Below are 13,232 nucleotides of genomic sequence, written 5' to 3' on the forward strand. Positions count from 1 at the left end.
GAACCCTTAATAAGTCATAGGCCAGGGATTTTGTGCTTCCAGTTGTATTAGTCTGAGTCTAATCAGGAGACAGAAACCACACAATACTTTAAATAGGTTAGTGAGAAGAGAGTAGCTAAAAAGATAGGAAGAGAATGCTAAAAGGAAGGACAAGCTTGGAATGGGGCCTCCCTAAGGCTGGGGTCCAGACCTTGTTGGTGACGGCGTGGTTAAGCTCACAGGAAGGCAGACAAGCGTACTCGGCTGCCCAGACTCAAGTGGATCCACAGTTGCTGGGCAGGCAGGAAACAACTTCTGGGGTGCCCGCATGCCAAGGCTATTACGTGGGTGCACGCAGGGACTGGAGAAGCCATTGTAGGCATGAAATGGAGCATGTGACATCTGTGTCAGGAGGGCCATGGAAAAGGTGGTGACCAGGCTTGGGCTGGGGCATTGAGGTCCCTGAGGGACTGTGCAGAACACCACTGGGTGTGCCCACACACCCACACTGCTGACCAAACATGCAGCAAGAGCGAGAAAAAGCCAAAGCCCCACGAGGAACCAGGAGGAGAAGCCCCCTTCCTCCTGTAATGTCCCTCCAGTGCCCTCTGCTGACAAGGCATAGTATCAGGCTTCAGGCGTCCAATCCACTATGTATCAGAGACCAGATACTAAAAGGTGAACTGGTAACTGAGAGGCAATAAATTGATAAATTCCCCGCTAGGAATGACATTTTTCCTTATCCAGACCGTGGGTGAAGACACACTTCCTTGATCTATGTGCCAGTGGGTATGTTAATATTCGTCTACTATTCTCTGAAGGTGCTGCCCTCTGAGACTAGCTTTACTCAGGAGTCTTCTTCCCGCTCTCACCTCAGGTGGACTCAAGGACTCCTTTCCTGTTCCCGCATGGGCATTAACCCCAAACTCCATGGAAGCTGATGTCAATATCACCTTATCCCATTGAACAGCTGCTCGGTCAGCCCATCACTTAATACTTTCCTTTCATGTTTTCTCTTCATCGTAATCACTTGGGAACTTCCCTTTTTGCTTGTGAACTCAGTTGTGTGCTAAAAACAAAGAGGAGTATGTTACACCCAGCATTTCTAAGTGGTCTTAGAGAGAGGGTTTTCAGTCTGTATTACTCTGGCAGCTTCACAAGACCTGGTCTTGCTCTTTCTTCAGTTTTCTTTTGCAACTTTTGGGACCTGGTGACTTCTTGAAAGACACGCTAGAAGGTTTTAGACGTAAATAAAATAACCTTGACTGCAAATTGCACGACTCTGCTTTAGTCTATCAGCAGACTATGGCCGCTAATGTCAGGTGGCTGATGAACTAGACTCTCTCGGGCTTGGTGGAGCGGCTTGTACAGTGGTTGTCCCATGTGATTTTCATGTGTGCGTTTTAAAAACACTCCAGAGATGGATTCATGCTAGCAAGGAGGGGTTTTAATTTCCACCTGAGGGCTCTGCATACTTTGGTGGGCGGGTAACCAATTTCCGTTTCATTAGTTATGTAAAATGTCACTTATCTCATTCTTAATGACTGGAACCACATTTCTGATTTATTTCAGCAATGGATTAACACAACATATAGGTCGTGCTATAAATTGGCCTTCTCCTTAGTGTAATTTTGGAGGTTGGTATGTTACTTTACTGGAGAAACTGATGCTCTGTAAATTTAAGGAGATCCTCCTCCGAGCTCCTGACATTTTTGTACATATCTAGACTACATCGCCGATCAATTGTATTGTAAGTTTTGTTTACTTGTCTCACATTTCCTCTGTAATGGGGGATCTGTGAGGATGGGATTTTGTTATCTGCCCCAGGGCCTAGCACCGCTCCAGAAGGGAGGTGATAATTAAATATTTGTTGAATAAATACATTTTTGCCTGGGATCGTACAGCTAAGAGTAACTCGCATTAACTTATTTGGGGAATCATTATACTCAAGCAGTTAGCTAGAGCAAAAGGCTGTGAGGGAACTGTGGCTGTGGAGGGAAGCGGAACCCAGATCTTGAATGTCTTGGATGCCATGCTAGGGTTTGAGAATTTTCTTAAGGATGCAGGGAAACATTCAGAAGGTTCTGTCTGAAGGGAGACATAATCAGACATGCATTTTGAAAAGATCACTCAGTTACTTTTATATGGATTATGTCGTTATACAAATGGCTCTCATTAAATACTGGTGGAATGAGAATAGATGAAAGAAGAAATTAGGGAGGTGCTCTGAGACTTTCTATAAATGAGCTTTCCTTTGGTTTTACTGTCTGAGACAGAGTGCCTGCTTGGAGGGTGTTATGGGTTAAATTGTGGCTCCTCACTCCCCCAATTCATATTCTGAAGCTCTAAGGCCCAGAACGTCAGAAGGTGACTGTATTCGGAGATGGGGCCTTTAAAGAGGTAATTAAGTTAAAAGAAGGGCCTTAGGGTAGGCCCTGATCCAATCTGACTCGTGTCCTTCTAAGAAGAGACCAGGACACAGGGAGAGACACCAGAGACTGCAGAGGGTCAACTGCGCGAGGAGGGGTGAGAAGGCAGCCGTCTGAAGGCAAGGAGAGAGGCCTCAGAGGAAACCCACCCTGGTGACCCATTGATCTTGGACTTCCGGAGTCCAGAGCTGCGAGAAAATACATTTCTGTTGTTTAAGTCAGCCAGTCTGGGTGTTTTATTTGGCAGCCCAGGCGGAAGAACAGAGGAGGACTCAAAGGCTGGCCCGGGCTGGGCGTCCCTGCCTACTTTGTTATATTTTAAGGTCATTGTAGGAGTGGCGGTGAAGGGCTTTTCTCTTTCCACTGATTGGAGGATTAGAGAGAACTGGTAAAATGCATTAGGACACATTTACCTTAGGCCTAAAAGCACTTCCTCAAGTGTAGGAGATGAAGTAGTAGCATGTCTGCCCAGTGGCTTCTCAGGTTTAAGGAAACGATTGATCAGATTTCAGTAGATCCTGCCTGAAAGTGAAGGAATCCATTAAGTGGCACCGTGAGATGCTTTCCAGCCTTCTGGGTCTTCACTAATTATTTAAGTTATTTATTCAGCATTTTTTTCAGGCTATTTATTTATTTTTGAGGAAGATTAGCCCTGAGCTAACATCTGCTGCCAATCTTCCACTTTTTGCTGAGGAAGATTGGTCCTGAACTAACAACTGTGCCCATATTCCTCTACTTTATATCTAGGATGCCTGTCACAGCATGACTCGATAAGCGGTGTATAGGTCTGTGCTCAGGATCCGAACCTTTGAACCCCAGGCCGCAGAAGTGGAGCATGCCAACTTAACAGCTATGCCACTGGGCTGGCCTTATTCAGCATTTATTAACCATGCAAATGTACCAGGCACTGTACTCTGCACTGGGACAAATAACTAGAGCCTACCTTTTAGGTTAATTTGAATAACTCAATTAACTAATTAAGATTAATTAGACACAGACCTTGCTCTCTGCAAGGTAACCATGCAGTGAAAAAGACAGACATGAAAACAGATAATTAATAACACAATCAGGGCTATAGTAGAGATATTACCTGGGGGCTGTGGGAACACAGTGTGCCTGAAGAATAGGGAAAGACTTCACACAGGAGGTGACGTGTAACAGGGTCTTGAAGGGTGTATAGGAGTTCGTTAGACTGATGAAGGCACCAGGAGAGAGAAGAGCATTCTAGGCCATGGGAAGAAATCCTGTGCAAAGGCTCTGAGGCATGAGGGCCATGGTGTGTTTGGGAATCAGTGAGGACTGCACTGGGGCAGGGTGCATGAAGGCGAGAGCACAGAGCCATGGCAGGTGAGACTGGAAAAGTAGGCTACTGCCAGATGTGGTGGACCTAGCATTCCATGCTTGGGGACTTGACACTGATTTCGCAGGCAACAGAGATTTAGTGGTTCGGACAAGATCACTGCAGCCACTGTGCAGAGACCCAGTTCTTCACTGGATCATCTTTGCCACCCCAGTGGCCACTTCTGTTATGACCATAGCAGATGCTGTGTGCCTTTCTGCTTGCTTTCCCTGCTGCCTTGCCTCTCTGGTTTCTACCTCTTTTCTGAGTTTGTCTTTCCAGTTTTTCTATCAGTCCAAGAGAGCTACCCAATGTCCTGCCAATTGTCCTAGTCGAGCGAATCAGGTTTGGTCCCTGTCCTGGGAATAAGAGCATAATTAGAAGGAAGATTACTGTAAATGCTTTTGTTAAACTATCTCTCATATTTTTTTATTTCAGCTTTATTGAGGTATACTTGACAAATAAAATTGTAAGATATTTTTGTGTACATTGCAGTGATATGATATGCATATACATTGAGAAAAGATCTCCCCCATCTAGTTAATTAACACATCTATCACCGCACACGTTTATCTTTTTTTTGGTGAGAACATTGAAGTCCTACTCTCTTAGCAAATTTCAATTATACAATACGGTGTCGTCAATGATAGTCACCATGTTATACCTTAGACCCTCTCATATGTTAATACTCAATGTTCAACAATAAAAAGAATTTTTAAGTATCATTGGCATATCAATCATGTCAGCCAGATCCTAATGTATGTAATAACAATAAAAAATGAAAGATATTCTTGTAACTGAGGAGCTTATGATTCCTAAAAATTCACAAATATAACGCTCTGCTGGACACCTGCCTCCCCATCTGGGCCTGGCCACTCACATCACCTGATACTGACTCACTCAAAGATCTCAGACTACATGGGGCCTCCCTCCTTCCCTCCGTCCCACAGTTCTGGTCAGTTCACTCTCCACTCTTCCCAGACTACTGACCTGGGGGGACGGCTCAGGCCACTAGCCTCCTTCCGACAACGCATCATCTCTCTCCTGCAGGCATCTCCATATTCTGTACCACTTCCTTGTCTTTACTCCCCCACCCCATGCTGCTTAAAGCCCAAAGCCCGTTCCCTTAAATACTTTCTTGCGAATGAATCTCAACATCCTTGCTCTTGTCCCGTTTGCTCTACCCACGTGGTCAACCCTGTTGCTAGATAAATTCAACTCTACCTCTGGGCTGCTGAGTGGGGCTGAAAGAAAAACAGTTACAGTAGTCCCCCCTTATCTGAAGTTTCGCTTTCTGTGGTTTCAGTCACCCGAGGTCAACAGCAGTCCGAAAATGTTAAATGGAAAATTCCAGAAATAAACAATTCATAAGTTTTAAATTGCATGCTGTTCTGAGTAGCGTGATGAAATCTTGCACCATCCCGCTCCCTCCCACCTGGGACGTGGATCCTCCCTTCGCCCAGCGTGTACATTACCAGTGCTTTATTCACTTAATAGCCGTCCGGGTTATCAGATCGACTGCTGTGGTATCGCAGTGCTTGTGTTCAAGTCACCCTTATTTTACTTAATAAAGTCCCCAAAGCACAAGAGTAGTGATGTTGGCAATTCGGATATGCCAAAGAGAAGCTGTAAAGTGCTTCCTTTAAGTGAAAAATTGGAAGTTCTCAACTCAACAAGAAAAAAATCATATGCTGAAGTTGCTAAGACTATGTTAACCTTTATTACAGTATATTGCTATAATTGTTCTATTTTATTATTAATTACTGTTAATCTCTTACTGTGCCTAATTTATAAATTAAACTTTTCCATAGGTATGTACATATGGAAAAACACAGAGTACATATATACACGGTTTGGTACTATCTGAGGTTTTAGGCATCCACTGGGGGTCTTGGAAAGTATCCCCGTGGATAAGGGGGGACTGCTGTGCTCAACCACAGATCCTTGCCCCTATTACATGAGCCCCATCTTCATCCTTGTCTTCATCACTGAGGACAAACCGCTCCATTTTCTGGTCAGCTCTCTCCACTTCATCAGAGGGGCCTTCTCAAACCCCATCCACGCTCCCCAATCGAAGACACCATTGCTGCCCCTCCCTGCCCTTAAATCTCAGGAGATGACTTCAGCTCCCACTTCAGCAACAACTCGTGTTTATTGAGTACCTACTCCTATTTGTACAGGGAGCAAGTGATGTGTTTATCTGAGGGAAGGAAAAGTAAGCAAAGCCTCTACAATGGAACAAGCTAGGTGTGTGTGAAAAACAGGGAGGAGATGGGGTGGCTGGCATAGTGCGGGAAGGAGAGTAACAGGAGACCAGATCACCAGGTGGGGAGGGAGTCATACGTAGGGTCAAGGCGGCCATTGTGAAGATTTAGCTTTTTATCTGAGTGACTTGGGAACCATTGGAGGACTTTGGGCAGAAGAGTGACAAGATCTGTTTTAAGTTTTAAAAGGATCATTCTGGTTGCTGGGTGGAGAAGTGACTGGAGTTATAAGAACAGAAGAAGGCGTTTCAAGGATGCCAGAATTGTGGTGTCCCTTTGGGGAGGAGATGAGTCTATTTTTGGTTGCACAAAGGAGAACAACAGTGGTGGAAGCACAGGGGCGGGGTTGGGAGTGACAAGGAGGTTTAAGTAAGGGAAGAAGGGCACGTGCGGATGATGGGAAGCCTACGGAGAGCCATTAGGGTAGACCGTTCTTGCTTGCTTTGCTACCCAGCGTGGAATTATCTCCCTGCTGGGGAGACGAGAGTTGTTGTTGGAATGTGGGGCTGGGGATTCCCTTTAAAGAACTCCTGGCAGCTAGAGAATGGGCTGGGGACCTAGGCTCAGCCAACTGAATGCTCACACCCTGGACCTTCAATCTTGCTGGAATGATGCACAGAAGACATTCCATCAGCTGAGAAATTCTTCATGATGGCTGCAGCAAGTTGAGAGTCCTGCTGGTGGCAATGGTACCAGAGATGGTATCTCAAGCAGAGTCCTCCCACTCGGGGGCAAGCAGTCCTCGGTTGGGCTTCCTCTCTCACGTCCTGTTCTGTGCAGGCCCTGTTTTCCTGGCCTTCAGAGTCATTTCTGTTGCTTCCAACCAAGAACCCTGCAGATGCAATGGCACAAGATTTTTATCACCCAAGAATTTTGCAAAGTATTACTTTCTAAAGAAAGTCTATTCTCATTCAAGCAGCCCTCACTCTAGTTGCAGGGTGAGAAAGGTCACAGAAGCTATTCAGAATGAAGTGGTATTTAGAAAAGAGAAGAGTGGGGTGAGAACAAAGACAGGCAAAAGTGAAGATGAGATGAAACAAATTAAAATGCTTTATGAGATCAATTTGAATATCACAGAATAAAATCAACACATTTTGGCAACTTTTTTCTTTTAAAATTGTTTTAACAATTCTTTTGATGAGAGCTGCTGATTAAATTTTAATTCTGTTCTTGAGAAGACTTAGTTGGGTATTCTGATTAGGTAAGAGATTGTTTCCTACGGACCAGGGAAGGTTGAGCACTCTGTGTTTTTTTGCATTTCATAAGCTCTCCTAAGTTGAAGAAGCCTAATTTTATATCAACTAGAAACTTCACTTCCAAATCATCAGCCTGGATAAAACAGTGGCCTCGGAGTCAGGAGTTACAACTGTGAAAACTCAGTTTCTCTTTGCTCAAGCAAGGAATAGAGAGAGAATAATCTCAAAAGCTTCGTGCAGCCCTAAAATTTTGATTCTACCTTAAACTGTTAAAAACTTTTGAAGACATTTTAAAAACACAGAAAATTGAGTAACAGACAGATATATCTATCATGTAGCTTTAACAGATCTTAACATTTTGCAATATTTTCTTCATATTTTTAGTTTTTTAAAAGTTACTATGCAATAAAATTGGCTTTTTAAAAAAATTCTTTTGATGTACAGTCCTATGATTTTTTTTTCACTTTTTTTTTCTTTGTGAGGAAGATTGGTCCGGAGCTAACATCTGTTGCTGATCATTCTCTCTTTTTTGTTTTTCCTCCTCAAAGCCCCAGTACATAGTTGTATATCCTAGATGTAAGTCATTGTTTCTCTTACGTGGGCTGCTGCCACAGCATGATTTGATGAGCTGTGTGCATGTGCGTGCCCAGGGTCCAGACTAGCACACTCTGGGCCGCCGAAGGGGAGCACATGAACTTAACCACTTGGCAACGGGGCCAGCCCCTTTGTTCACTTTTCTTAAATTGTGATAAAAGATGTATAACAAAAGTTACCATTTTCACCATTTTTAAGTGTACAGTTCAACGCTTTAAACACATTCGCATTGTTTTGCAACCATCACCACCATCCATCTCCAGAACTTTTCTCATCTTCTCAAACTGAAACTCTCTACCCATTAACAGTGATTCTCGTATCTGCCTCCCCGCAGCCCCTGGCAACCACCATTCACCACCACCTTTGTGAATTTCAGTCCTATGAATTTCAACACCTTGTAGATTAGATGTTACTGTCATCACCATCAGGACAAGAAGAGTCCCATCAACTCCCAAACTCCCTTTATAACAACACTGTCCTCTGATCAACTGCTCATCTGCTCTCATTACCGTCGTTTCTTCTTTTCACTGTTGTCATAAATGGAATCATAAACGATGTCACCTTTCAACACTGGCTTCTCACCCGCAGCATGATGCCTTCGAGGTTCCCCTAAGTCTGTTCCTCTTTATTGCCCGTCTACCCCTCTCCCCTCTCCAAGGGTAAACTAAGGGCCTTAAGTCGGGGTGTTTGAGTCTCATGAATATTTTTATAGTTTTAGTGTGTATGTGTTTAGCCACGAAACAATATATACCTTTTGTTTCCTATAGTTTAACACTTAAATAACTGGTATCATAACATGCATGCCATGCTTTAAGTTGCTTTCATAAGTTATCCATGTTGGTGCCACGTTAATGGTGGGTTATTAAATTTCACTATAATATTCTGTTGTATGAATACATATGTATAACATGAATTTGTCCATTTGCCTATGCATGGACATTTTTTTCCCAGTCTATCTCTCTCTTAACCCCACCCTGATTAGCAGTGTTAGGCCCCCTAACCCAGTCCCACAGCAGACCTTACAGATGGTCAGAAATGCCCACTTAGAGGTCAGAATGGGGAAATCTGAGATCTTGTCTCCAGGCTGGTTGCTTGCATGGCCAAATACCAGGACACAGTTTGTGTCTGGATCCTCTGACCCCTACTTGACCCAAAGTTTCAGCGAGGTCTCAATCTTGGGCCTGTGTTAGAATCCCCAAGGGAAACTTTAAGAAAAGGAAGAGAAAGAGAGAGAGAGAAAACTTAAAAATTAAATCAGCATTTCCAGGGCGATGATATTTTTTCAAAAGTCCCCAGGTGATTTTAAGATGCAGCTAGGGTAACAAACCCCTGATTGAAGAAAAGCTCAGCAGGTGGGGAGCTGGCTTCCAGCCCTGGTCCCAGCACTGAGAGCTACTCTGCACTCCCCACCAGCTCCTCACCTCTTTTAGTCCCTGTGGCCTTCCTGGAGCTGCCTTTTCCTGCTTCTAAAACCTGATCCCCAAGGTCCTGGCCTCAGCCCTGCTCCTTGACGGGGTTTCTCTGCTGCTTCTGGTGCACAGCGACATTTATCTCGTTTCTGTGCCTGGCTACAGTTTGTAAATTTCCTTGACTTGTGTTTTATCTAATGTTTCTATAAATTGGAACAAAGGTGTCGCCTGAGAGCATAAACTCCTGGAAATGGCTTCTATCTCAGACTCCAGAAAGCACGCTTACCTGCTGAAGGGTCGCTCCTGTGACTTCAAAGGAACACACGCTGCCCCCTTATAAACAGCCCTTTTTTGGGGTTTTACCTTTTTAAAGTGAAAATGATTGCCTTTTCTCATTACAAAAGTAAATCATGCTCGAGGTCAAAAGTTAAAATGTTGTGGAAATGTCTGCCTTAGAAAGTAAAGGTCTCCCATAATTATTCCCCTGCAGATGATTACTGCAAATAATTTTGAGTATATTTTTACTATGCACATATTAATTTTTAAAAAATAAAAATGGAATTATATTGGTGAGTGTGGGAGTTTTACACTTAGTGGATCACGGCAAACTGTCTGTACTCAGATACTCACCTCATTATTTTCAGAGGACACATAGTCTTCCTTTATCTGGTTGTACTGTGGTTCATTTAGTGATGGCCGTTTGGGACGTCTTGATCCTGGGCATCACAGACGGTGTTGAAATAAACATTCTCACATGTCCATCCTTGTGCATTTGTGTGAGGTCAAAAACTGCCTTAGCTCCTTGGAACCCACATTTCCTACCAAAGCCCGGAGTCAGTGCATTCCCAGGGGGAAGGAAAAACAGCCTGGGGAGTGTGGAGGAGGTTGGTAGCTGCCCCCACTGTCAGAACACAGTGGACACTCGGTGCTCCCTTCAGAGGCTCAGCCGTGTTAGAATCAGCTTCCTGAGTCTCTAAACTCTCCATGTTGTGCATGATGGGACAGTCTCTTCGCTCCACCTTCTCCCTGACCTGCCCGGATACCAAGCACCAGCTTCTAGAAAGTCAGTTTGAAAAAGTTTAGTGCTGTGTTTTTCAAACTGCAGGGATGTGACCCATTAGTGGGCTATGAAATCAAATTAGAGGGTCACAAATGAGTAATTTAAAAAATCAAACGGAATAGAATAGTACAGAAAATGTCAGATGACATCACATGAAGTGTAAGTGTTGTTTGCTGAAATTTTATTTCAGGAGTGTGTGTGAGTGTGTGTGTGTGTTGGGTAGTGTCTTAAGTCAGGTTCTCCAGAAGCAGAGCTCAAGAAAAGAATTTGGGGGTGTGTGATCTCTTTAGGGAGTGCTCTCGGAAAAAACGAGAGTGAGGGGAACTGGACGGGGCAGGGGAGGAGTAAGAAAGGGTCAGCCCTCATGCCTGATCCCGTGGGGAGCTCTGAAACTGTAGCAGAGTTGGTGCTGCCTGAGACAAAAGGGTTTCCTCATGAACCCCAGTGTCAACAACCAATCATTGGCTATAGGCTGCTCTGAGGAAGAGAGATGTGTAACCTTCTGGAAAGGCAGCTCCTACTCAGCCAAGAGCAATTCTCCAGCGGAGGAGGCAGCTGTGATCTTCAGCAGCCAAGGGTCTCAGCAGCTGGGGACGGGGGCACCAGCCTGTACAGAGTTACCAACAGAGTCTGTTACAGGAAGTGATACAAAATGTACTTCTTAGCGTGGATCACTGTAAAAAATGTTTGAGAACACTGGTTTAGAAGATTTTAGTCCATCAACCTGTGGGAAAGAAAACGAGGCCTTTATCACCACCCTTTCCTTATTCATTAGACAAAGGCAAATTCCCACGTATAACAGGAATTTTATTCCCATCAGAGAAAAAGAGTCATCAACAGAAAGAAAAGCAAACACATACCGCCCTGGGGATTTGGGAATGGATGGGCTGTTCGAATGACCTAGAAACCATGAGATACACATGACACATGTTCAGGAAGCATTAATTTTACTCACTTAAGGATTTTTAAACTTTTTCCTTACTTCCATGGATATAGTACGGAACAAATATAAAATTCACATGAGCTTTTAGATGAAGAATAAAATTACAAAGATTTCTGATTACGGACGCCACCTTGGACTGCGCTCCCAGACTCCCAGAGGTTCTAGTTCATTTGCCTCTGCAGTTAGATGCTTAAGAGAAAATTATGAAAAGCAGCAGTTAGAGTAACTATTCTTCCCCTTTCAGGAGGGTCCAGTTAACATGGAAAGCCGGGCCCAAGTCCTCCAGGATCCGAGCAGTTGGCAGGGAGCTGATGTTTACCCAAGGAACGGTCTTGCTCCCCAGTCTTAATCCACCAGAACTGTTCAGTCAGTCAGCAGACACTTAGTAAGCACCAACTATGGTGAACAAGACAGACCTTCCTGCCCTGATGGGCCCTTCTGCTCAGGGGAGACAGACAAAACCAAATAAATAATGTGAGAGTCATTAGAGCTGCTCACCAAACCTTTCCATCTGTCTGCCCATGTTTGGAGTGCAGGGGTAGAGGTCCCTTGTGGGTGGGTGGGGACACTGATGAGTTCTGGCCAACGAATCATGACTGGAAGTGATTTGTGTCCCTTCTGGGCTGAATAGTTAATGTGAAGCTCCCTGGGGCTCTGTTTGCCCTCTGGCACAATGACCAGCAAAGTGCTCCATTTGGTGGCTGTTCGGTCAGCCTGGTCCCTGAGCTGAGCCTCCCAACCAACCCTCAACAGACATGTGGAGTGGGAAAGCAACAAACCCTTATTTCAAGCTCATGAGATTTTGGGGGTTTTATTCCTGAAACATGATCTAGACTATCCTGACAGATATAAACAATAAAGTAAAATATTAGAGCATAAATTGTGATAACTGCTGTGAATAAAGTGAACGAGTTGCTAATAGAACATGACAGCATGGCTGGCCCGGTGACATAGTGCTTAAGTTCACACACTATGCTTTGGTGGCCTAGGGTTCGCAGGTTCAGATCCCAGGTGCAGACTGAGCACAATTCGTCAAGCCACGCTGTGGCAGCATCCCACATAAAATAGAGGAAGATTGGCACAGATGTTAGCTCAGTGACAATCTTCCTCAAGCAAAAAGAGGAAGATTGGCAACAGATGTTAGCTCAGGATCCACTTTCCTCACACACGTGAAAAAGGATGTGACAGAGGCTGGTCTACATAGTCAGGGAGTGCTTCTGTGAAGACAGGAAATTTAAGCTAGGATCTAATAGGTGGAGGTAATGCATGTTTCCTTGATTAGGTCAGGCCCTCTATAGTAGGGCCAAGACTAAGGCAAGGCCAGTGAGGTACCGAGGATGCAACACAGAAGGGCCCCACTCTCTGGGCCTACCCTACACTTATGTGTCCCTGAGAGTGTGTGCCTCCTTAAAGACTGGGCCCTTAGGGGCTCACACTTAAGGTGACACTCTTTCTCGGGATCATGCAAGCACAGAGTTGACCCTTGGAAGTAAGGGCCTCCTTAAACATTGCACCCTAAGCACCTCACTTGCGTCACTCTCGTCCCAGCTCTGCTCTGCACCCTGTTCTCAGTAAAAATAACATACAGGCACGTAGCATTTGGACTACTATGTCTGTGTCCTTGGCATTCTGGGTGTATCGGCAGATCTAGTCTGAAATAACACTACGCTTATTGGGACTATGTGACAGAGAGCATGGCATTTCAAGATGGGAAAGTGAAGAATTTTCAGGCTGCCGAAAACTGGCTTCTTTCCAGAGTCTTTGGTGGGTAACCAAGCAAGGAGAACAGGGAGTCTGGGCCCGGGCCAGGGCCTGGCCCCCTCCTCAGCATGATGAGGTTGATTTGATTATGCCCACTTTATGGAGAAAGAAACTCCCAGATTCTAAGGCATTGCCTATCTGCACACAGGTCTACTAGCTCTTACCCGCAGAGGACAAGGGGTAACAGAAAGGATAAGATGTGGGGGCCAGAGTGCTGTTTGGAGGAGAGGACGGATGACAGAAGACAAAGCCGTCTGC

The sequence above is a fragment of the Equus asinus genome, chromosome 2, assembly GCF_041296235.1.
Source record: "Equus asinus isolate D_3611 breed Donkey chromosome 2, EquAss-T2T_v2, whole genome shotgun sequence".
Classification (NCBI taxonomy): Eukaryota; Metazoa; Chordata; class Mammalia; order Perissodactyla; family Equidae; genus Equus; species Equus asinus.